Source organism: Anarhichas minor, unplaced genomic scaffold (genome assembly GCF_050575085.1).
Source record: "Anarhichas minor isolate MPS153535 unplaced genomic scaffold, ASM5057508v1 ptg000037l, whole genome shotgun sequence".
NCBI classification, from domain to species: Eukaryota; Metazoa; Chordata; class Actinopteri; order Perciformes; family Anarhichadidae; genus Anarhichas; species Anarhichas minor.
Window position 1 is genome coordinate 607,123 of NW_027466483.1, and position 24,956 is coordinate 632,078.

The window sequence follows — 24,956 nt, forward strand, 5'->3', positions numbered from 1 at the left end:
TTTCATGATGTTTTCATTAGAACCTGATGATTACCCACCTTTACTGGTTTACGGTACATTCTCAGCCTTTTCTGCTCTTAAAATACGTTTGAGGGTTGGAAGAGGCCAAAAGTGGATTTTGTGAAAGTAAACATAGTTTCAGAAAACTGGCTCAGGGCAGTTGATTTCACTGTTTCATGATGTTTTCATTACAACCTGCTTACCCACCTTTACTGGTTTACGGTACATTCTCAGCCTTTTATGCTCTTAAAATACGTTTCAAGCTTGGAAGAGGCCAAAAGTGGATTTTGTGAAAGTCAACATAGTTTCAAGGATGTTCTTCAAAAAACTGGCTCAGGGCAGTTGATTTCACTGTTTCATGATGTTTTCATTACAACCTGCTCACCCACCTTTACTGGTTTACGGTACATTCTCAGCCTTTTCTGCTCTTAAAATACATTTGAGGGTTGGAAGAGGCCAAAAGTGGATTTTGTGAAAGTCAACATAGTTTCAAGGATGTTCTTCAAAAAACTGGCTCAGGGCAGTTGATTTCACTGTTTCATGATGTTTTCATTACAACCTGCTCACCCACCTTTACTGGTTTACGGTACATTCTCAGCCTTTTCTGCTCTTAAAATACATTTGAGGGTTGGAAGAGGCCAAAAGTGGATTTTGTGAAAGTAAACATAGTTTCAGAAAACTGGCTCAGGGCAGTTGATTTCACTGTTTCATGATGTTTTCATTACAACCTGCTTACCCACCTTTACTGGTTTACGGTACATTCTCAGCCTTTTATGCTCTTAAAATACGTTTCAAGCTTGAAAGAGGCCAAAAGTGGATTTTGTGAAAGTCAACATAGTTTCAAGGATGTTCTTCAAAAAACTGGCTCAGGGCAGTTGATTTCATTGTTTCATGATGTTTTCATTAGAACCTGATGCGTACCCACCTTTACTGGTTTACGGTACATTCTCAGCCTTTTCTGCTCTTAAAATACGTTTGAGGCTTGGAAGAGTTCAAAAGTGGATTTTGTGAAAGTAAACATAGTTTCAGAAAACTGGCTCAGGGCAGTTGATTTCACTGTTTCATGATGTTTTCATTACAACCTGCTTACCCACCTTTACTGGTTTACGGTACATTCTCAGCCTTTTATGCTCTTAAAATACGTTTCAGGCTTGGAAAAGGCCAAAAGTGGATTTTGTGAAAGTAAACATAGTTTCAAGGATGTTCTTCAAAAAACTGGCTCAGGGCAGTTGATTTCACTGTTTCATGATGTTTTCATTACAACCTGCTCACCCACCTTTACTGGTTTACGGTACATTCTCAGCCTTTTCTGCTCTTAAAATACATTTGAGGGTTGGAAGAGGCCAAAAGTGGATTTTGTGAAAGTCAACATAGTTTCAAGGATGTTCTTCAAAAAACTGGCTCAGGGCAGTTGATTTCACTGTTTCATGATGTTTTCATTACAACCTGCTCACCCACCTTTACTGGTTTACGGTACATTCTCAGCCTTTTCTGCTCTTAAAATACATTTGAGGGTTGGAAGAGGCCAAAAGTGGATTTTGTGAAAGTAAACATAGTTTCAGAAAACTGGCTCAGGGCAGTTGATTTCACTGTTTCATGATGTTTTCATTACAACCTGCTTACCCACCTTTACTGGTTTACGGTACATTCTCAGCCTTTTATGCTCTTAAAATACGTTTCAAGCTTGAAAGAGGCCAAAAGTGGATTTTGTGAAAGTCAACATAGTTTCAAGGATGTTCTTCAAAAAACTGGCTCAGGGCAGTTGATTTCATTGTTTCATGATGTTTTCATTAGAACCTGATGCGTACCCACCTTTACTGGTTTACGGTACATTCTCAGCCTTTTCTGCTCTTAAAATACGTTTGAGGCTTGGAAGAGTTCAAAAGTGGATTTTGTGAAAGTAAACATAGTTTCAGAAAACTGGCTCAGGGCAGTTGATTTCACTGTTTCATGATGTTTTCATTACAACCTGCTTACCCACCTTTACTGGTTTACGGTACATTCTCAGCCTTTTATGCTCTTAAAATACGTTTCAGGCTTGGAAAAGGCCAAAAGTGGATTTTGTGAAAGTAAACATAGTTTCAAGGATGTTCTTCAAAAAACTGGCTCAGGGCAGTTCAGTTTCATGATGTTTTCATTAGAACCTGATGATTACCCACCTTTACTGGTTTACGGTACATTCTCAGCCTTTTCTGCTCTTAAAATACGTTTGAGGGTTGGAAGAGGCCAAAAGTGGATTTTGTGAAAGTAAACATAGTTTCAGAAAACTGGCTCAGGGCAGTTGATTTCACTGTTTCATGATGTTTTCATTACAACCTGCTTACCCACCTTTACTGGTTTACGGTACATTCTCAGCCTTTTATGCTCTTAAAATACGTTTCAAGCTTGGAAGAGGCCAAAAGTGGATTTTGTGAAAGTCAACATAGTTTCAAGGATGTTCTTCAAAAAACTGGCTCAGGGCAGTTGATTTCACTGTTTCATGATGTTTTCATTACAACCTGCTCACCCACCTTTACTGGTTTACGGTACATTCTCAGCCTTTTCTGCTCTTAAAATACATTTGAGGGTTGGAAGAGGCCAAAAGTGGATTTTGTGAAAGTAAACATAGTTTCAGAAAACTGGCTCAGGGCAGTTGATTTCACTGTTTCATGATGTTTTCATTACAACCTGCTTACCCACCTTTACTGGTTTACGGTACATTCTCAGCCTTTTATGCTCTTAAAATACGTTTCAAGCTTGAAAGAGGCCAAAAGTGGATTTTGTGAAAGTCAACATAGTTTCAAGGATGTTCTTCAAAAAACTGGCTCAGGGCAGTTGATTTCATTGTTTCATGATGTTTTCATTAGAACCTGATGCGTACCCACCTTTACTGGTTTACGGTACATTCTCAGCCTTTTCTGCTCTTAAAATACGTTTGAGGCTTGGAAGAGTTCAAAAGTGGATTTTGTGAAAGTAAACATAGTTTCAGAAAACTGGCTCAGGGCAGTTGATTTCACTGTTTCATGATGTTTTCATTACAACCTGCTCACCCACCTTTACTGGTTTACGGTACATTCTCAGCCTTTTCTGCTCTTAAAATACATTTGAGGGTTGGAAGAGGCCAAAAGTGGATTTTGTGAAAGTAAACATAGTTTCAGAAAACTGGCTCAGGGCAGTTGATTTCACTGTTTCATGATGTTTTCATTACAACCTGCTTACCCACCTTTACTGGTTTACGGTACATTCTCAGCCTTTTATGCTCTTAAAATACGTTTCAAGCTTGAAAGAGGCCAAAAGTGGATTTTGTGAAAGTCAACATAGTTTCAAGGATGTTCTTCAAAAAACTGGCTCAGGGCAGTTGATTTCATTGTTTCATGATGTTTTCATTAGAACCTGATGCGTACCCACCTTTACTGGTTTACGGTACATTCTCAGCCTTTTCTGCTCTTAAAATACGTTTGAGGCTTGGAAGAGTTCAAAAGTGGATTTTGTGAAAGTAAACATAGTTTCAGAAAACTGGCTCAGGGCAGTTGATTTCACTGTTTCATGATGTTTTCATTACAACCTGCTCACCCACCTTTACTGGTTTACGGTACATTCTCAGCCTTTTCTGCTCTTAAAATACATTTGAGGGTTGGAAGAGGCCAAAAGTGGATTTTGTGAAAGTAAACATAGTTTCAGAAAACTGGCTCAGGGCAGTTGATTTCACTGTTTCATGATGTTTTCATTACAACCTGCTTACCCACCTTTACTGGTTTACGGTACATTCTCAGCCTTTTATGCTCTTAAAATACGTTTCAAGCTTGAAAGAGGCCAAAAGTGGATTTTGTGAAAGTCAACATAGTTTCAAGGATGTTCTTCAAAAAACTGGCTCAGGGCAGTTGATTTCATTGTTTCATGATGTTTTCATTAGAACCTGATGCGTACCCACCTTTACTGGTTTACGGTACATTCTCAGCCTTTTCTGCTCTTAAAATACGTTTGAGGCTTGGAAGAGTTCAAAAGTGGATTTTGTGAAAGTAAACATAGTTTCAGAAAACTGGCTCAGGGCAGTTGATTTCACTATTTCATGATGTTTTCATTACAACCTGCTTACCCACCTTTACTGGTTTACGGTACATTCTCAGCCTTTTATGCTCTTAAAATACGTTTCAGGCTTGGAAAAGGCCAAAAGTGGATTTTGTGAAAGTAAACATAGTTTCAAGGATGTTCTTCAAAAAACTGGCTCAGGGCAGTTCAGTTTCATGATGTTTTCATTAGAACCTGATGATTACCCACCTTTACTGGTTTACGGTACATTCTCAGCCTTTTCTGCTCTTAAAATACGTTTGAGGCTTGGAAGAGTTCAAAAGTGGATTTTGTGAAAGTAAACATAGTTTCAGAAAACTGGCTCAGGGCAGTTGATTTCACTGTTTCATGATGTTTTCATTACAACCTGCTTACCCACCTTTACTGGTTTACGGTACATTCTCAGCCTTTTATGCTCTTAAAATACGTTTCAGGCTTGGAAAAGGCCAAAAGTGGATTTTGTGAAAGTAAACATAGTTTCAAGGATGTTCTTCAAAAAACTGGCTCAGGGCAGTTGATTTCACTGTTTCATGATGTTTTCATTACAACCTGCTCACCCACCTTTACTGGTTTACGGTACATTCTCAGCCTTTTCTGCTCTTAAAATACGTTTGAGGCTTGGAAGAGTTCAAAAGTGGATTTTGTGAAAGTAAACATAGTTTCAGAAAACTGGCTCAGGGCAGTTGATTTCACTGTTTCATGATGTTTTCATTACAACCTGCTTACCCACCTTTACTGGTTTACGGTACATTCTCAGCCTTTTATGCTCTTAAAATACGTTTCAGGCTTGGAAAAGGCCAAAAGTGGATTTTGTGAAAGTAAACATAGTTTCAAGGATGTTCTTCAAAAAACTGGCTCAGGGCAGTTCAGTTTCATGATGTTTTCATTAGAACCTGATGATTACCCACCTTTACTGGTTTACGGTACATTCTCAGCCTTTTCTGCTCTTAAAATACGTTTGAGGGTTGGAAGAGGCCAAAAGTGGATTTTGTGAAAGTAAACATAGTTTCAGAAAACTGGCTCAGGGCAGTTGATTTCACTGTTTCATGATGTTTTCATTACAACCTGCTTACCCACCTTTACTGGTTTACGGTACATTCTCAGCCTTTTATGCTCTTAAAATACGTTTCAAGCTTGAAAGAGGCCAAAAGTGGATTTTGTGAAAGTCAACATAGTTTCAAGGATGTTCTTCAAAAAACTGGCTCAGGGCAGTTGATTTCATTGTTTCATGATGTTTTCATTAGAACCTGATGCGTACCCACCTTTACTGGTTTACGGTACATTCTCAGCCTTTTCTGCTCTTAAAATACGTTTGAGGCTTGGAAGAGTTCAAAAGTGGATTTTGTGAAAGTAAACATAGTTTCAGAAAACTGGCTCAGGGCAGTTGATTTCACTGTTTCATGATGTTTTCATTACAACCTGCTTACCCACCTTTACTGGTTTACGGTACATTCTCAGCCTTTTATGCTCTTAAAATACGTTTCAAGCTTGAAAGAGGCCAAAAGTGGATTTTGTGAAAGTCAACATAGTTTCAAGGATGTTCTTCAAAAAACTGGCTCAGGGCAGTTGATTTCATTGTTTCATGATGTTTTCATTAGAACCTGATGCGTACCCACCTTTACTGGTTTACGGTACATTCTCAGCCTTTTCTGCTCTTAAAATACGTTTGAGGCTTGGAAGAGTTCAAAAGTGGATTTTGTGAAAGTAAACATAGTTTCAGAAAACTGGCTCAGGGCAGTTGATTTCACTGTTTCATGATGTTTTCATTACAACCTGCTTACCCACCTTTACTGGTTTACGGTACATTCTCAGCCTTTTATGCTCTTAAAATACGTTTCAGGCTTGGAAAAGGCCAAAAGTGGATTTTGTGAAAGTAAACATAGTTTCAAGGATGTTCTTCAAAAAACTGGCTCAGGGCAGTTCAGTTTCATGATGTTTTCATTAGAACCTGATGATTACCCACCTTTACTGGTTTACGGTACATTCTCAGCCTTTTCTGCTCTTAAAATACGTTTGAGGGTTGGAAGAGGCCAAAAGTGGATTTTGTGAAAGTAAACATAGTTTCAGAAAACTGGCTCAGGGCAGTTGATTTCACTGTTTCATGATGTTTTCATTACAACCTGCTTACCCACCTTTACTGGTTTACGGTACATTCTCAGCCTTTTATGCTCTTAAAATACGTTTCAAGCTTGGAAGAGGCCAAAAGTGGATTTTGTGAAAGTCAACATAGTTTCAAGGATGTTCTTCAAAAAACTGGCTCAGGGCAGTTGATTTCACTGTTTCATGATGTTTTCATTACAACCTGCTCACCCACCTTTACTGGTTTACGGTACATTCTCAGCCTTTTCTGCTCTTAAAATACATTTGAGGGTTGGAAGAGGCCAAAAGTGGATTTTGTGAAAGTCAACATAGTTTCAAGGATGTTCTTCAAAAAACTGGCTCAGGGCAGTTGATTTCACTGTTTCATGATGTTTTCATTACAACCTGCTCACCCACCTTTACTGGTTTACGGTACATTCTCAGCCTTTTCTGCTCTTAAAATACATTTGAGGGTTGGAAGAGGCCAAAAGTGGATTTTGTGAAAGTAAACATAGTTTCAGAAAACTGGCTCAGGGCAGTTGATTTCACTGTTTCATGATGTTTTCATTACAACCTGCTTACCCACCTTTACTGGTTTACGGTACATTCTCAGCCTTTTATGCTCTTAAAATACGTTTCAAGCTTGAAAGAGGCCAAAAGTGGATTTTGTGAAAGTCAACATAGTTTCAAGGATGTTCTTCAAAAAACTGGCTCAGGGCAGTTGATTTCATTGTTTCATGATGTTTTCATTAGAACCTGATGCGTACCCACCTTTACTGGTTTACGGTACATTCTCAGCCTTTTCTGCTCTTAAAATACGTTTGAGGCTTGGAAGAGTTCAAAAGTGGATTTTGTGAAAGTAAACATAGTTTCAGAAAACTGGCTCAGGGCAGTTGATTTCACTGTTTCATGATGTTTTCATTACAACCTGCTTACCCACCTTTACTGGTTTACGGTACATTCTCAGCCTTTTATGCTCTTAAAATACGTTTCAGGCTTGGAAAAGGCCAAAAGTGGATTTTGTGAAAGTAAACATAGTTTCAAGGATGTTCTTCAAAAAACTGGCTCAGGGCAGTTGATTTCACTGTTTCATGATGTTTTCATTACAACCTGCTCACCCACCTTTACTGGTTTACGGTACATTCTCAGCCTTTTCTGCTCTTAAAATACATTTGAGGGTTGGAAGAGGCCAAAAGTGGATTTTGTGAAAGTCAACATAGTTTCAAGGATGTTCTTCAAAAAACTGGCTCAGGGCAGTTGATTTCACTGTTTCATGATGTTTTCATTACAACCTGCTCACCCACCTTTACTGGTTTACGGTACATTCTCAGCCTTTTCTGCTCTTAAAATACATTTGAGGGTTGGAAGAGGCCAAAAGTGGATTTTGTGAAAGTAAACATAGTTTCAGAAAACTGGCTCAGGGCAGTTGATTTCACTGTTTCATGATGTTTTCATTACAACCTGCTTACCCACCTTTACTGGTTTACGGTACATTCTCAGCCTTTTATGCTCTTAAAATACGTTTCAAGCTTGAAAGAGGCCAAAAGTGGATTTTGTGAAAGTCAACATAGTTTCAAGGATGTTCTTCAAAAAACTGGCTCAGGGCAGTTGATTTCATTGTTTCATGATGTTTTCATTAGAACCTGATGCGTACCCACCTTTACTGGTTTACGGTACATTCTCAGCCTTTTCTGCTCTTAAAATACGTTTGAGGCTTGGAAGAGTTCAAAAGTGGATTTTGTGAAAGTAAACATAGTTTCAGAAAACTGGCTCAGGGCAGTTGATTTCACTGTTTCATGATGTTTTCATTACAACCTGCTTACCCACCTTTACTGGTTTACGGTACATTCTCAGCCTTTTATGCTCTTAAAATACGTTTCAGGCTTGGAAAAGGCCAAAAGTGGATTTTGTGAAAGTAAACATAGTTTCAAGGATGTTCTTCAAAAAACTGGCTCAGGGCAGTTCAGTTTCATGATGTTTTCATTAGAACCTGATGATTACCCACCTTTACTGGTTTACGGTACATTCTCAGCCTTTTCTGCTCTTAAAATACGTTTGAGGGTTGGAAGAGGCCAAAAGTGGATTTTGTGAAAGTAAACATAGTTTCAGAAAACTGGCTCAGGGCAGTTGATTTCACTGTTTCATGATGTTTTCATTACAACCTGCTTACCCACCTTTACTGGTTTACGGTACATTCTCAGCCTTTTATGCTCTTAAAATACGTTTCAAGCTTGGAAGAGGCCAAAAGTGGATTTTGTGAAAGTCAACATAGTTTCAAGGATGTTCTTCAAAAAACTGGCTCAGGGCAGTTGATTTCACTGTTTCATGATGTTTTCATTACAACCTGCTCACCCACCTTTACTGGTTTACGGTACATTCTCAGCCTTTTCTGCTCTTAAAATACATTTGAGGGTTGGAAGAGGCCAAAAGTGGATTTTGTGAAAGTAAACATAGTTTCAGAAAACTGGCTCAGGGCAGTTGATTTCACTGTTTCATGATGTTTTCATTACAACCTGCTTACCCACCTTTACTGGTTTACGGTACATTCTCAGCCTTTTATGCTCTTAAAATACGTTTCAAGCTTGAAAGAGGCCAAAAGTGGATTTTGTGAAAGTCAACATAGTTTCAAGGATGTTCTTCAAAAAACTGGCTCAGGGCAGTTGATTTCATTGTTTCATGATGTTTTCATTAGAACCTGATGCGTACCCACCTTTACTGGTTTACGGTACATTCTCAGCCTTTTCTGCTCTTAAAATACGTTTGAGGCTTGGAAGAGTTCAAAAGTGGATTTTGTGAAAGTAAACATAGTTTCAGAAAACTGGCTCAGGGCAGTTGATTTCACTGTTTCATGATGTTTTCATTACAACCTGCTCACCCACCTTTACTGGTTTACGGTACATTCTCAGCCTTTTCTGCTCTTAAAATACATTTGAGGGTTGGAAGAGGCCAAAAGTGGATTTTGTGAAAGTAAACATAGTTTCAGAAAACTGGCTCAGGGCAGTTGATTTCACTGTTTCATGATGTTTTCATTACAACCTGCTTACCCACCTTTACTGGTTTACGGTACATTCTCAGCCTTTTATGCTCTTAAAATACGTTTCAAGCTTGAAAGAGGCCAAAAGTGGATTTTGTGAAAGTCAACATAGTTTCAAGGATGTTCTTCAAAAAACTGGCTCAGGGCAGTTGATTTCATTGTTTCATGATGTTTTCATTAGAACCTGATGCGTACCCACCTTTACTGGTTTACGGTACATTCTCAGCCTTTTCTGCTCTTAAAATACGTTTGAGGCTTGGAAGAGTTCAAAAGTGGATTTTGTGAAAGTAAACATAGTTTCAGAAAACTGGCTCAGGGCAGTTGATTTCACTGTTTCATGATGTTTTCATTACAACCTGCTCACCCACCTTTACTGGTTTACGGTACATTCTCAGCCTTTTCTGCTCTTAAAATACATTTGAGGGTTGGAAGAGGCCAAAAGTGGATTTTGTGAAAGTAAACATAGTTTCAGAAAACTGGCTCAGGGCAGTTGATTTCACTGTTTCATGATGTTTTCATTACAACCTGCTTACCCACCTTTACTGGTTTACGGTACATTCTCAGCCTTTTATGCTCTTAAAATACGTTTCAAGCTTGAAAGAGGCCAAAAGTGGATTTTGTGAAAGTCAACATAGTTTCAAGGATGTTCTTCAAAAAACTGGCTCAGGGCAGTTGATTTCATTGTTTCATGATGTTTTCATTAGAACCTGATGCGTACCCACCTTTACTGGTTTACGGTACATTCTCAGCCTTTTCTGCTCTTAAAATACGTTTGAGGCTTGGAAGAGTTCAAAAGTGGATTTTGTGAAAGTAAACATAGTTTCAGAAAACTGGCTCAGGGCAGTTGATTTCACTATTTCATGATGTTTTCATTACAACCTGCTTACCCACCTTTACTGGTTTACGGTACATTCTCAGCCTTTTATGCTCTTAAAATACGTTTCAGGCTTGGAAAAGGCCAAAAGTGGATTTTGTGAAAGTAAACATAGTTTCAAGGATGTTCTTCAAAAAACTGGCTCAGGGCAGTTCAGTTTCATGATGTTTTCATTAGAACCTGATGATTACCCACCTTTACTGGTTTACGGTACATTCTCAGCCTTTTCTGCTCTTAAAATACGTTTGAGGGTTGGAAGAGGCCAAAAGTGGATTTTGTGAAAGTAAACATAGTTTCAGAAAACTGGCTCAGGGCAGTTGATTTCACTGTTTCATGATGTTTTCATTACAACCTGCTTACCCACCTTTACTGGTTTACGGTACATTCTCAGCCTTTTATGCTCTTAAAATACGTTTCAAGCTTGAAAGAGGCCAAAAGTGGATTTTGTGAAAGTCAACATAGTTTCAAGGATGTTCTTCAAAAAACTGGCTCAGGGCAGTTGATTTCATTGTTTCATGATGTTTTCATTAGAACCTGATGCGTACCCACCTTTACTGGTTTACGGTACATTCTCAGCCTTTTCTGCTCTTAAAATACGTTTGAGGCTTGGAAGAGTTCAAAAGTGGATTTTGTGAAAGTAAACATAGTTTCAGAAAACTGGCTCAGGGCAGTTGATTTCACTGTTTCATGATGTTTTCATTACAACCTGCTTACCCACCTTTACTGGTTTACGGTACATTCTCAGCCTTTTATGCTCTTAAAATACGTTTCAGGCTTGGAAAAGGCCAAAAGTGGATTTTGTGAAAGTAAACATAGTTTCAAGGATGTTCTTCAAAAAACTGGCTCAGGGCAGTTCAGTTTCATGATGTTTTCATTAGAACCTGATGATTACCCACCTTTACTGGTTTACGGTACATTCTCAGCCTTTTCTGCTCTTAAAATACGTTTGAGGGTTGGAAGAGGCCAAAAGTGGATTTTGTGAAAGTAAACATAGTTTCAGAAAACTGGCTCAGGGCAGTTGATTTCACTGTTTCATGATGTTTTCATTACAACCTGCTTACCCACCTTTACTGGTTTACGGTACATTCTCAGCCTTTTATGCTCTTAAAATACGTTTCAAGCTTGGAAGAGGCCAAAAGTGGATTTTGTGAAAGTCAACATAGTTTCAAGGATGTTCTTCAAAAAACTGGCTCAGGGCAGTTGATTTCACTGTTTCATGATGTTTTCATTACAACCTGCTCACCCACCTTTACTGGTTTACGGTACATTCTCAGCCTTTTCTGCTCTTAAAATACATTTGAGGGTTGGAAGAGGCCAAAAGTGGATTTTGTGAAAGTCAACATAGTTTCAAGGATGTTCTTCAAAAAACTGGCTCAGGGCAGTTGATTTCACTGTTTCATGATGTTTTCATTACAACCTGCTCACCCACCTTTACTGGTTTACGGTACATTCTCAGCCTTTTCTGCTCTTAAAATACATTTGAGGGTTGGAAGAGGCCAAAAGTAGATTTTGTGAAAGTAAACATAGTTTCAGAAAACTGGCTCAGGGCAGTTGATTTCACTGTTTCATGATGTTTTCATTACAACCTGCTTACCCACCTTTACTGGTTTACGGTACATTCTCAGCCTTTTATGCTCTTAAAATACGTTTCAAGCTTGAAAGAGGCCAAAAGTGGATTTTGTGAAAGTCAACATAGTTTCAAGGATGTTCTTCAAAAAACTGGCTCAGGGCAGTTGATTTCATTGTTTCATGATGTTTTCATTAGAACCTGATGCGTACCCACCTTTACTGGTTTACGGTACATTCTCAGCCTTTTCTGCTCTTAAAATACGTTTGAGGCTTGGAAGAGTTCAAAAGTGGATTTTGTGAAAGTAAACATAGTTTCAGAAAACTGGCTCAGGGCAGTTGATTTCACTGTTTCATGATGTTTTCATTACAACCTGCTTACCCACCTTTACTGGTTTACGGTACATTCTCAGCCTTTTATGCTCTTAAAATACGTTTCAGGCTTGGAAAAGGCCAAAAGTGGATTTTGTGAAAGTAAACATAGTTTCAAGGATGTTCTTCAAAAAACTGGCTCAGGGCAGTTCAGTTTCATGATGTTTTCATTAGAACCTGATGATTACCCACCTTTACTGGTTTACGGTACATTCTCAGCCTTTTCTGCTCTTAAAATACGTTTGAGGGTTGGAAGAGGCCAAAAGTGGATTTTGTGAAAGTAAACATAGTTTCAGAAAACTGGCTCAGGGCAGTTGATTTCACTGTTTCATGATGTTTTCATTACAACCTGCTTACCCACCTTTACTGGTTTACGGTACATTCTCAGCCTTTTATGCTCTTAAAATACGTTTCAAGCTTGGAAGAGGCCAAAAGTGGATTTTGTGAAAGTCAACATAGTTTCAAGGATGTTCTTCAAAAAACTGGCTCAGGGCAGTTGATTTCACTGTTTGATGATGTTTTCATTACAACCTGCTCACCCACCTTTACTGGTTTACGGTACATTCTCAGCCTTTTCTGCTCTTAAAATACATTTGAGGGTTGGAAGAGGCCAAAAGTGGATTTTGTGAAAGTAAACATAGTTTCAGAAAACTGGCTCAGGGCAGTTGATTTCACTGTTTCATGATGTTTTCATTACAACCTGCTTACCCACCTTTACTGGTTTACGGTACATTCTCAGCCTTTTATGCTCTTAAAATACGTTTCAAGCTTGAAAGAGGCCAAAAGTGGATTTTGTGAAAGTCAACATAGTTTCAAGGATGTTCTTCAAAAAACTGGCTCAGGGCAGTTGATTTCATTGTTTCATGATGTTTTCATTAGAACCTGATGCGTACCCACCTTTACTGGTTTACGGTACATTCTCAGCCTTTTCTGCTCTTAAAATACGTTTGAGGCTTGGAAGAGTTCAAAAGTGGATTTTGTGAAAGTAAACATAGTTTCAGAAAACTGGCTCAGGGCAGTTGATTTCACTGTTTCATGATGTTTTCATTACAACCTGCTCACCCACCTTTACTGGTTTACGGTACATTCTCAGCCTTTTCTGCTCTTAAAATACATTTGAGGGTTGGAAGAGGCCAAAAGTGGATTTTGTGAAAGTAAACATAGTTTCAGAAAACTGGCTCAGGGCAGTTGATTTCACTGTTTCATGATGTTTTCATTACAACCTGCTTACCCACCTTTACTGGTTTACGGTACATTCTCAGCCTTTTATGCTCTTAAAATACGTTTCAAGCTTGAAAGAGGCCAAAAGTGGATTTTGTGAAAGTCAACATAGTTTCAAGGATGTTCTTCAAAAAACTGGCTCAGGGCAGTTGATTTCATTGTTTCATGATGTTTTCATTAGAACCTGATGCGTACCCACCTTTACTGGTTTACGGTACATTCTCAGCCTTTTCTGCTCTTAAAATACGTTTGAGGCTTGGAAGAGTTCAAAAGTGGATTTTGTGAAAGTAAACATAGTTTCAGAAAACTGGCTCAGGGCAGTTGATTTCACTGTTTCATGATGTTTTCATTACAACCTGCTTACCCACCTTTACTGGTTTACGGTACATTCTCAGCCTTTTATGCTCTTAAAATACGTTTCAGGCTTGGAAAAGGCCAAAAGTGGATTTTGTGAAAGTAAACATAGTTTCAAGGATGTTCTTCAAAAAACTGGCTCAGGGCAGTTCAGTTTCATGATGTTTTCATTAGAACCTGATGATTACCCACCTTTACTGGTTTACGGTACATTCTCAGCCTTTTCTGCTCTTAAAATACGTTTGAGGGTTGGAAGAGGCCAAAAGTGGATTTTGTGAAAGTAAACATAGTTTCAGAAAACTGGCTCAGGGCAGTTGATTTCACTGTTTCATGATGTTTTCATTACAACCTGCTTACCCACCTTTACTGGTTTACGGTACATTCTCAGCCTTTTATGCTCTTAAAATACGTTTCAAGCTTGGAAGAGGCCAAAAGTGGATTTTGTGAAAGTCAACATAGTTTCAAGGATGTTCTTCAAAAAACTGGCTCAGGGCAGTTGATTTCATTGTTTCATGATGTTTTCATTAGAACCTGATGCGTACCCACCTTTACTGGTTTACGGTACATTCTCAGCCTTTTCTGCTCTTAAAATACGTTTGAGGCTTGGAAGAGGTCAAAAGTGGATTTTGTGAAAGTAAACATAGTTTCAGAAAACTGGCTCAGGGCAGTTGATTTCACTGTTTCATGATGTTTTCATTACAACCTGCTTACGCACCTTTACTGGTTTACGGTACATTCTCAGCCTTTTATGCTCTTAAAATACGTTTCAGGCTTGGAAAAGGCCAAAAGTGGATTTTGTGAAAGTAAACATAGTTTCAAGGATGTTCTTCAAAAAACTGGCTCAGGGCAGTTCAGTTTCATGATGTTTTCATTAGAACCTGATGATTACCCACCTTTACTGGTTTACGGTACATTCTCAGCCTTTTCTGCTCTTAAAATACGTTTGAGGGTTGGAAGAGGCCAAAAGTGGATTTTGTGAAAGTAAACATAGTTTCAGAAAACTGGCTCAGGGCAGTTGATTTCACTGTTTCATGATGTTTTCATTACAACCTGCTTACCCACCTTTACTGGTTTACGGTACATTCTCAGCCTTTAATGCTCTTAAAATACGTTTCAAGCTTGGAAGAGGCCAAAAGTGGATTTTGTGAAAGTCAACATAGTTTCAAGGATGTTCTTCAAAACACTGGCTCAGGGCAGTTGATTTCATTGTTTCATGATGTTTTCATTAGAACCTGATGCGTACCCACCTTTACTGGTTTACGTTACATTCTCAGCCTTTTCTGCTCTTAAAATACGTTTGAGGCTTGGAAGAGGTCAAAAGTGGATTTTGTGAAAGTAAACATAGTTTCAGAAAACTGGCTCAGGGCAGTTGATTTCACTGTTTCATGATGTTTTCATTACAACCTGCTTACCCACCTTTACTGGTTTACGGTACATTCTCAGCCTTTTATGCTCTTAAAATACGTTTCAGGCTTGGAAAAGGCCAAAAGTGGATTTTGTGAAAGTAAACATAGTTTCAAGGATGTTCTTCAAAAAACTGGCTCAGGGCAGTTCAGTTTCATGATGTTTTCATTAGAACCTGATGATTACCCACCTTTACTGGTTTACGGTACATTCTCAGCCTTTTCTGCTCTTAAAATACGTTTGAGGGTTGGAAGAGGCCAAAAGTGGATTTTGTGAAAGTAAACATAGTTTCAGAAAACTGGCTCAGGGCAGTTGATTTCACTGTTTCATGATGTTTTCATTACAACCTGCTTACCCACCTTTACTGGTTTACGGTACATTCTCAGCCTTTTATGCTCTTAAAATACGTTTCAAGCTTGGAAGAGGCCAAAAGTGGATTTTGTGAAAGTCAACATAGTTTCAAGGATGTTCTTCAAAAAACTGGCTCAGGGCAGTTGATTTCACTGTTTCATGATGTTTTCATTACAACCTGCTCACCCACCTTTACTGGTTTACGGTACATTCTCAGCCTTTTCTGCTCTTAAAATACATTTGAGGGTTGGAAGAGGCCAAAAGTGGATTTTGTGAAAGTAAACATAGTTTCAGAAAACTGGCTCAGGGCAGTTGATTTCACTGTTTCATGATGTTTTCATTACAACCTGCTTACCCACCTTTACTGGTTTACGGTACATTCTCAGCCTTTTATGCTCTTAAAATACGTTTCAAGCTTGAAAGAGGCCAAAAGTGGATTTTGTGAAAGTCAACATAGTTTCAAGGATGTTCTTCAAAAAACTGGCTCAGGGCAGTTGATTTCATTGTTTCATGATGTTTTCATTAGAACCTGATGCGTACCCACCTTTACTGGTTTACGGTACATTCTCAGCCTTTTCTGCTCTTAAAATACGTTTGAGGCTTGGAAGAGTTCAAAAGTGGATTTTGTGAAAGTAAACATAGTTTCAGAAAACTGGCTCAGGGCAGTTGATTTCACTGTTTCATGATGTTTTCATTACAACCTGCTCACCCACCTTTACTGGTTTACGGTACATTCTCAGCCTTTTCTGCTCTTAAAATACATTTGAGGGTTGGAAGAGGCCAAAAGTGGATTTTGTGAAAGTCAACATAGTTTCAAGGATGTTCTTCAAAAAACTGGCTCAGGGCAGTTGATTTCACTGTTTCATGATGTTTTCATTACAACCTGCTCACCCACCTTTACTGGTTTACGGTACATTCTCAGCCTTTTCTGCTCTTAAAATACATTTGAGGGTTGGAAGAGGCCAAAAGTAGATTTTGTGAAAGTAAACATAGTTTCAGAAAACTGGCTCAGGGCAGTTGATTTCACTGTTTCATGATGTTTTCATTACAACCTGCTTACCCACCTTTACTGGTTTACGGTACATTCTCAGCCTTTTATGCTCTTAAAATACGTTTCAAGCTTGAAAGAGGCCAAAAGTGGATTTTGTGAAAGTCAACATAGTTTCAAGGATGTTCTTCAAAAAACTGGCTCAGGGCAGTTGATTTCATTGTTTCATGATGTTTTCATTAGAACCTGATGCGTACCCACCTTTACTGGTTTACGGTACATTCTCAGCCTTTTCTGCTCTTAAAATACGTTTGAGGCTTGGAAGAGTTCAAAAGTGGATTTTGTGAAAGTAAACATAGTTTCAGAAAACTGGCTCAGGGCAGTTGATTTCACTGTTTCATGATGTTTTCATTACAACCTGCTTACGCACCTTTACTGGTTTACGGTACATTCTCAGCCTTTTATGCTCTTAAAATACGTTTCAGGCTTGGAAAAGGCCAAAAGTGGATTTTGTGAAAGTAAACATAGTTTCAAGGATGTTCTTCAAAAAACTGGCTCAGGGCAGTTCAGTTTCATGATGTTTTCATTAGAACCTGATGATTACCCACCTTTACTGGTTTACGGTACATTCTCAGCCTTTTCTGCTCTTAAAATACGTTTGAGGGTTGGAAGAGGCCAAAAGTGGATTTTGTGAAAGTAAACATAGTTTCAGAAAACTGGCTCAGGGCAGTTGATTTCACTGTTTCATGATGTTTTCATTACAACCTGCTTACCCACCTTTACTGGTTTACGGTACATTCTCAGCCTTTAATGCTCTTAAAATACGTTTCAAGCTTGGAAGAGGCCAAAAGTGGATTTTGTGAAAGTCAACATAGTTTCAAGGATGTTCTTCAAAACACTGGCTCAGGGCAGTTGATTTCATTGTTTCATGATGTTTTCATTAGAACCTGATGCGTACCCACCTTTACTGGTTTACGTTACATTCTCAGCCTTTTCTGCTCTTAAAATACGTTTGAGGCTTGGAAGAGGTCAAAAGTGGATTTTGTGAAAGTAAACATAGTTTCAGAAAACTGGCTCAGGGCAGTTGATTTCACTGTTTCATGATGTTTTCATTACAACCTGCTTACCCACCTTTACTGGTTTACGGTACATTCTCAGCCTTTTATGCTCTTAAAATACGTTTCAGGCTTGGAAAAGGCCAAAAGTGGATTTTGTGAAAGTAAACATAGTTTCAAGGATGTTCTTCAAAAAACTGGCTCAGGGCAGTTCAGTTTCATGATGTTTTCATTAGAACCTGATGATTACCCACCTTTACTGGTTTACGGTACATTCTCAGCCTTTTCTGCTCTTAAAATACGTTTGAGGGTTGGAAGAGGCCAAAAGTGGATTTTGTGAAAGTAAACATAGTTTCAGAAAACTGGCTCAGGGCAGTTGATTTCACTGTTTCATGATGTTTTCATTACAACCTGCTTACCCACCTTTACTGGTTTACGGTACATTCTCAGCCTTTTATGCTCTTAAAATACGTTTCAAGCTTGGAAGAGGCCAAAAGTGGATTTTGTGAAAGTCAACATAGTTTCAAGGATGTTCTTCAAAAAACTGGCTCAGGGCAGTTGATTTCACTATTTCATGATGTTTTCATTACAACCTGCTCACCCACCTTTACTGGTTTACGGTACATTCTCAGCCTTTTCTGCTCTTAAAATACATTTGAGGGTTGGAAGAGGCCAAAAGTGGATTTTGTGAAAGTAAACATAGTTTCAGAAAACTGGCTCAGGGCAGTTGATTTCACTGTTTCATGATGTTTTGATTACAACCTGCTTACCCACCTTTACTGGTTTACGGTACATTCTCAGCCTTTTATGCTCTTAAAATACGTTTCAAGCTTGAAAGAGGCCAAAAGTGGATTTTGTGAAAGTCAACATAGTTTCAAGGATGTTCTTCAAAAAACTGGCTCAGGGCAGTTGATTTCATTGTTTCATGATGTTTTCATTAGAACCTGATGCGTACCCACCTTTACTGGTTTACGGTACATTCTCAGCCTTTTCTGCTCTTAAAATACGTTTGAGGCTTGGAAGAGTTCAAAAGTGGATTTTGTGAAAGTAAACATAGTTTCAGAAAACTGGCTCAGGGCAGTTGATTTCACTGTTTCATGATGTTTTCATTACAACCTGCTTACCCACCTTTACTGGTTTACGGTACATTCTCAGCCTTTTATGCTCTTAAAATACGTTTCAGGCTTGGAAAAGGCCAAAAGTGGATTTTGTGAAAGTAAACATAGTTTCAAGGATGTTCTTCAAAAAACTGGCTCAGGGCAGTTCAGTTTCATGATGTTTTCATTAGAACCTGATGATTACCCACCTTTACTGGTTTACGGTACATTCTCAGCCTTTTCTGCTCTTAAAATACGTTTGAGGGTTGGAAGAGGCCAAAAGTGGATTTTGTGAAAGTAAACATAGTTTCAGAAAACTGGCTCAGGGCAGTTGATTTCACTGTTTCATGATGTTTTCATTACAACCTGCTTACCCACCTTTACTGGTTTACGGTACATTCTCAGCCTTTTATGCTCTTAAAATACGTTTGAGGCTTGGAAGAGTTCAAAAGTGGATTTTGTGAAAGTAAACATAGTTTCAGAAAACTGGCTCAGGGCAGTTGATTTCACTGTTTCATGATGTTTTCATTACAACCTGCTTACCCACCTTTACTGGTTTACGGTACATTCTCAGCCTTTTATGCTCTTAAAATACGTTTCTGGCTTGGAAAAGGCCAAAAGTGGATTTTGTGAAAGTAAACATAGTTTCAAGGATGTTCTTCAAAAAACTGGCTCAGGGCAGTTCAGTTTCATGATGTTTTCATTAGAACCTGATGATTACCCACCTTTACTGGTTTACGGTACATTCTCAGCCTTTTCTGCTCTTAAAATACGTTTGAGGGTTGGAAGAGGCCAAAAGTGGATTTTGTGAAAGTAAACATAGTTTCAGAAAACTGGCTCAGGGCAGTTGATTTCACTGTTTCATGATGTTTTCATTACAACCTGCTTACCCACCTTTACTGGTTTACGGTACATTCTCAGCCTTTTATGCTCTTAAAATACGTTTCAAGCTTGGAAGAGGCCAAAAGTGGATTTTGTGAAAGTCAACATAGTTTCAAGGATGTTCTTCAAAAAACTGGCTCAGGGCAGTTGATTTCATTGTTTCATGATGTTTTCATTAGAACCTGATGCGTACCCACCTTTACTGGTTTACGGTACATTCTCAGCCTTTTCTGCTCTTAAAATACGTTTGAGGCTTGGAAGAGGTCAAAAGTGGATTTTGTGAAAGTAAACATAGTTTCAGAAAACTGGCTCAGGGCAGTTGATTTCACTGTTTCATGATGTTTTCATTACAACCTGCTTACGCACCTTTACTGGTTTACGGTACATTCTCAGCCTTTTATGCTCTTAAAATACGTTTCAGGCTTGGAAAAGGCCAAAAGTGGATTTTGTGAAAGTAAACATAGTTTCAAGGATGTTCTTCAAAAAACTGGCTCAGGGCAGTTCAGTTTCATGATGTTTTCATTAGAACCTGATGATTACCCACCTTTACTGGTTTACGGTACATTCTCAGCCTTTTCTGCTCTTAAAATACGTTTGAGGGTTGGAAGAGGCCAAAAGTGGATTTTGTGAAAGTAAACATAGTTTCAGAAAACTGGCTCAGGGCAGTTGATTTCACTGTTTCATGATGTTTTCATTACAACCTGCTTACCCACCTTTACTGGTTTACGGTACATTCTCAGCCTTTAATGCTCTTAAAATACGTTTCAAGCTTGGAAGAGGCCAAAAGTGGATTTTGTGAAAGTCAACATAGTTTCAAGGATGTTCTTCAAAACACTGGCTCAGGGCAGTTGATTTCATTGTTTCATGATGTTTTCATTAGAACCTGATGCGTACCCACCTTTACTGGTTTAATGTAGCCTTTTTTGCTCTTAAAATATGTTTCAGGCTTGGAAGAAAAAAAATAAGTGGATTTTGTGACAGTCAAAATACTTTCAAAGGTTTTCATCAAAAAACTGGCTCAGGGCAGTTCAGTTTCATGATGTTTTCATTAGAACCTGATGATTACCCACCTTTACTGGTTTACGGTACATTCTCAGCCTTTTCTGCTCTTAAAATACGTTTCAAGCTTGGAAGAGGCCAAAAGTGGATTTTGTGAAAGTCAACATAGTTTCAAGGATGTTCTTCAAAAAACTGGCTCAGGGCAGTTGATTTCACTGTTTCATGATGTTTTCATTACAACCTGCTTACCCACCTTTACTGGTTTACGGTACATTCTCAGCCTTTTATGCTCTTAAAATACGTTTCAGGCTTGGAAGAGGCCAAAAGTGCATTTTCTGAAAGTCAACATAGTTTCAAAAAACTGGCTTAGGGCAGTTGATTTCACTGTTTCATGATGTTTTCGACAGAAACTGATTCTTACCAACCTTTACTGGTTTACGGTACATTCTCAGCCTTTTCTGCTCTTAAAATACGTTTCAGGCTTGGAAGAGGCCAAAAGTGCATTTTCTGAAAGTCAACATAGTTTCAAAACACTGGCTCAGGGCAGTTGATTTCATTGTTTCATGACGTTTTCATTAGAACCTGATGCGTACCCACCTTTACTGGTTTAATGTAGCCTTTTATGTTGTTAAAATACGTTTCAGGCTTGAAAGAGGCCAAAAGTGGATTTTGTGAAAGTCAACATAGTTTCAGAAAACTGGCTCAGGGCAGTTCATTTCACTCTTTAATGATGTTTTCATTACAACCTGCTCACCCACCTTTACTGGTTTACCGTACATTCTCAGCCTTTTCTGCTCTTAAAATACGTTTCAGGCTTGGAAAAGGCCAAAAGTGGATTTTGTGAAAGTAAACATAGTTTCAAGGATGTTCTTCAAAAAACTGGCTCAGGGCAGTTCAGTTTCATGATGTTTTCATTGGAACCTGATGATTACCCACCTTTACTGGTTTACGGTACATTCTCAGCCTTTTCTGCTCTTAAAATACGTTTCAGACTTGGAAGAGGCCAAAAGTGGATTTTGTGAAAGTCAACATAGTTTCAGAAAACTGGCTCAGGGCAGTTGATTTCACTGTTTCATTAAGTTTTCATTACAACCTGCTTACCCACCTTTACTGGTTTACGGTACATTCTCAGCCTTTTATGCTCTTAAAATACGTTTCAGGCTTGGAAGAGGCCAAAAGTGCATTTTCTGAAAGTCAACATAGTTTCAAAACACTGGCTCAGGGCAGTTGATTTCATTGTTTCATGATGTTTTCATTAGAACCTGATGCGTACCCACCTTTACTGGTTTACGGTACATTCTCAGCCTTTTCTGCTCTTAAAATACGTTTCAGGCTTGGAAGAGGCCAAAAGTGCATTTTGTAAAAGTAAACATAGTTTCAGAAAACTGGCTCAGGGCAGTTGATTTCACTGTTTCATGATGTTTTCGATAGAAACTGATTCTTACACACCTTTATTGGTTCACGGTACATTCTTAGCCTTTTATGCTCTTAAAATACGTTTCAGGCTTGGAAGAGGCCAAAAGTGGATTTTGTGAAAGTAAACATAGTTTCAAAGATTTTCTTCAAAAAACTGGCTCAGGGCAGTTGATTTCACTTTTTCATGATGTTTTCATTACAACCTGCTTACCCACCTTTACTGGTTTAATGTAGCCTTTTATGTTGTTAAAATACGTTTCAGGCTTGAAAGAGGCCAAAAGTGGATTTTGTGAAAGTAAACATAGTTTCAAGGATGTTCTTTAAAAAACTGGCTCAGGGCAGTTGATTTCATTGTTTCATGATGTTTTCATTAGAACCTGATGCGTACCCACCTTTACTGGTTTAATGTAGCCTTTTATGCTCTTAAAATATGTTTCAGGCTTGGAAGAAAAACAAAAGTGGATTTTGTGACAGTGAAAATACTTTCAAAGGTTTTCTTCAAAAAACTAGCTCAGGGCAGTTCAGTTTCATGATGTTTTCATTAGAACCTGATGATTACCCACCTTTACTGGTTTACGGTACATTCTCAGCCTTTTCTGCTCTTAAAATACGTTGCAGGCTTGGAAGAGGCCAAAAGTGGATTTTGTGAAAAAAACATAGTTTCAAAGATTTTCTTCAAAAAACTGGCTCAGGGCAGTTGATTTCACTCTTTCATGATGTTTTCATTACAACCTGCTTACCCACCTTTACTGGTTTACGGTACATTCTCAGCCTTTTCTGCTCTTAAAATACGTTGCAGGCTTGGAAGAGGCCAAAAGTGGATTTTGTGAAAGTAAACATAGTTTCAAAGATTTTCTTCAAAAAACTGGCTCAGGGCAGTTGATTTCACTGTTTCATGATGTTTTCATTACAACCTGCTTACCCACCTTTACTGGTTTAATGTAGCCTTTTATGTTGTTAAAATACGTTTCAGGCTTGAAAGAGGCCAAAAGTGGATTTTGTGAAAGTAAACATAGTTTCAAGGATGTTCTTTAAAAAACTGGCTCAGGGCAGTTGATTTCATTGTTTCATGATGTTTTCATTAGAACCTGATGATTACCCACCTTTACTGGTTTACGGTACATTCTCAGCCTTTTCTGCTCTTAAAATACATTTCAGACTTGGTAGAGGCCAAAAGTGGATTTTGTGAAAGTCAACATAGTTTCAGAAAACTGGCTCAGGGCAGTTGATTTCACTGTTTCATGATGTTTTCATTACAACCTGCTTACCCACCTTTACTGGTTTACGGTACATTCTCAGCCTTTTCTGCTCTTAAAATACGTTTCAGGCTTGGAAAAGGCCAAAAGTGGATTTTGTGAAAGTAAACATAGTTTCAAAGATCTTCTTCTAAAAACTTCCTCAAGACAGTTGATTTCACAGTCTGATGTCATGTTCATGAATATCTGCAGCTTTCAGCACTTTCTGCCTAGAGATGCATTTTCACTTTTTATGCTCTTAAAAGACGTTTCAGGCAGAGAGGAGGCCAAAAGTTGATTTTGTGAAAGTAAGCATAGTTTCAAAGATTTTCTTCAAAAAACTTCCTCAAGACAGTTGATTTCACAGTCTGATGTCATGTTCATGAATATCTGCAGCTTTCAGCACTTTCCTGCCTAGAGATGCATTTTCACTTTTTATTCTCTTAAAAGACGTTTCAGGCAGAGAGGAGGCCAAAAGTTGATTTTGTGAAAGTAAACATAGTTTCAAAGATTTTCTTCAAAAAACTACATCAGCACAGTTGATTTAACAGTCTGATGTCATGTTCATGAATATCTGCAGCTTTCAGCACTTTCCTGCCTAGAGATGCATTTTCACTTTTTATGCTCTTAAAAGACGTTTCAGGCAGAGAGGAGGCCAAAAGTTGATTTTGTGAAAGTAAGCATAGTTTCAAAGATTTTCTTCAAAAAACTTCCTCAAGACAGTTGATTTCACAGTCTGATGTCATGTTCATGAATATCTGCAGCTTTCAGCACTTTCCTGCCTAGAGATGCATTTTCACTTTTTATGCTCTTAAAAGACGTTTCAGGCAGAGAGGAGGCCAAAAGTTGATTTTGTGAAAGTAAGCATAGTTTCAAAGATTTTCTTCAAAAAACTTCCTCAAGACAGTTGATTTCACAGTCTGATGTCATGTTCATGAATATCTGCAGCTTTCAGCACTTTCCTGCCTAGAGATGCATTTTCACTTTTTATGCTCTTAAAAGACGTTTCAGGCAGAGAGGAGGCCAAAAGTTGATTTTGTGAAAGTAAGCATAGTTTCAAAGATTTTCTTCAAAAAACTTCCTCAAGACAGTTGATTTCACAGTCTGATGTCATTTTCATGAATATCTGCAGCTTTCAGCACTTTCCTGCCTAGAGATGCATTTTCACTTTTTATGCTCTTAAAAGACGTTTCAGGCAGAGAGGAGGCCAAAAGTTGATTTTGTGAAAGTAAGCATAGTTTCAAAGATTTTCTTCAAAAAACTTCCTCAAGACAGTTGATTTCACAGTCTGATGTCATGTTCATGAATATCTGCAGCTTTCAGCACTTTCCTGCCTAGAGATGCATTTTCACTTTTTATGCTCTTAAAAGACGTTTCAGGCAGAGAGGAGGCCAAAAGTTGATTTTGTGAAAGTAAGCATAGTTTCAAAGATTTTCTTCAAAAAACTTCCTCAAGACAGTTGATTTCACAGTCTGATGTCATGTTCATGAATATCTGCAGCTTTCAGCACTTTCCTGCCTAGAGATGCATTTTCACTTTTTATGCTCTTAAAAGACGTTTCAGGCAGAGAGGAGGCCAAAAGTTGATTTTGTGAAAGTAAGCATAGTTTCAAAGATTTTCTTCAAAAAACTTCCTCAAGACAGTTGATTTCACAGTCTGATGTCATTTTCATGAATATCTGCAGCTTTCAGCACTTTCTGCCTAGAGATGCATTTTCACTTTTTATGCTCTTAAAAGACGTTTCAGGCAGAGAGGAGGCCAAAAGTTGATTTTGTGAAAGTAAGCATAGTTTCAAAGATTTTCTTCAAAAAACTTCCTCAAGACAGTTGATTTCACAGTCTGATGTCATGTTCATGAATATCTGCAGCTTTCAGCACTTTCCTGCCTAGAGATGCATTTTCACTTTTTATTCTCTTAAAAGACGTTTCAGGCAGAGAGGAGGCCAAAAGTTGATTTTGTGAAAGTAAACATAGTTTCAAAGA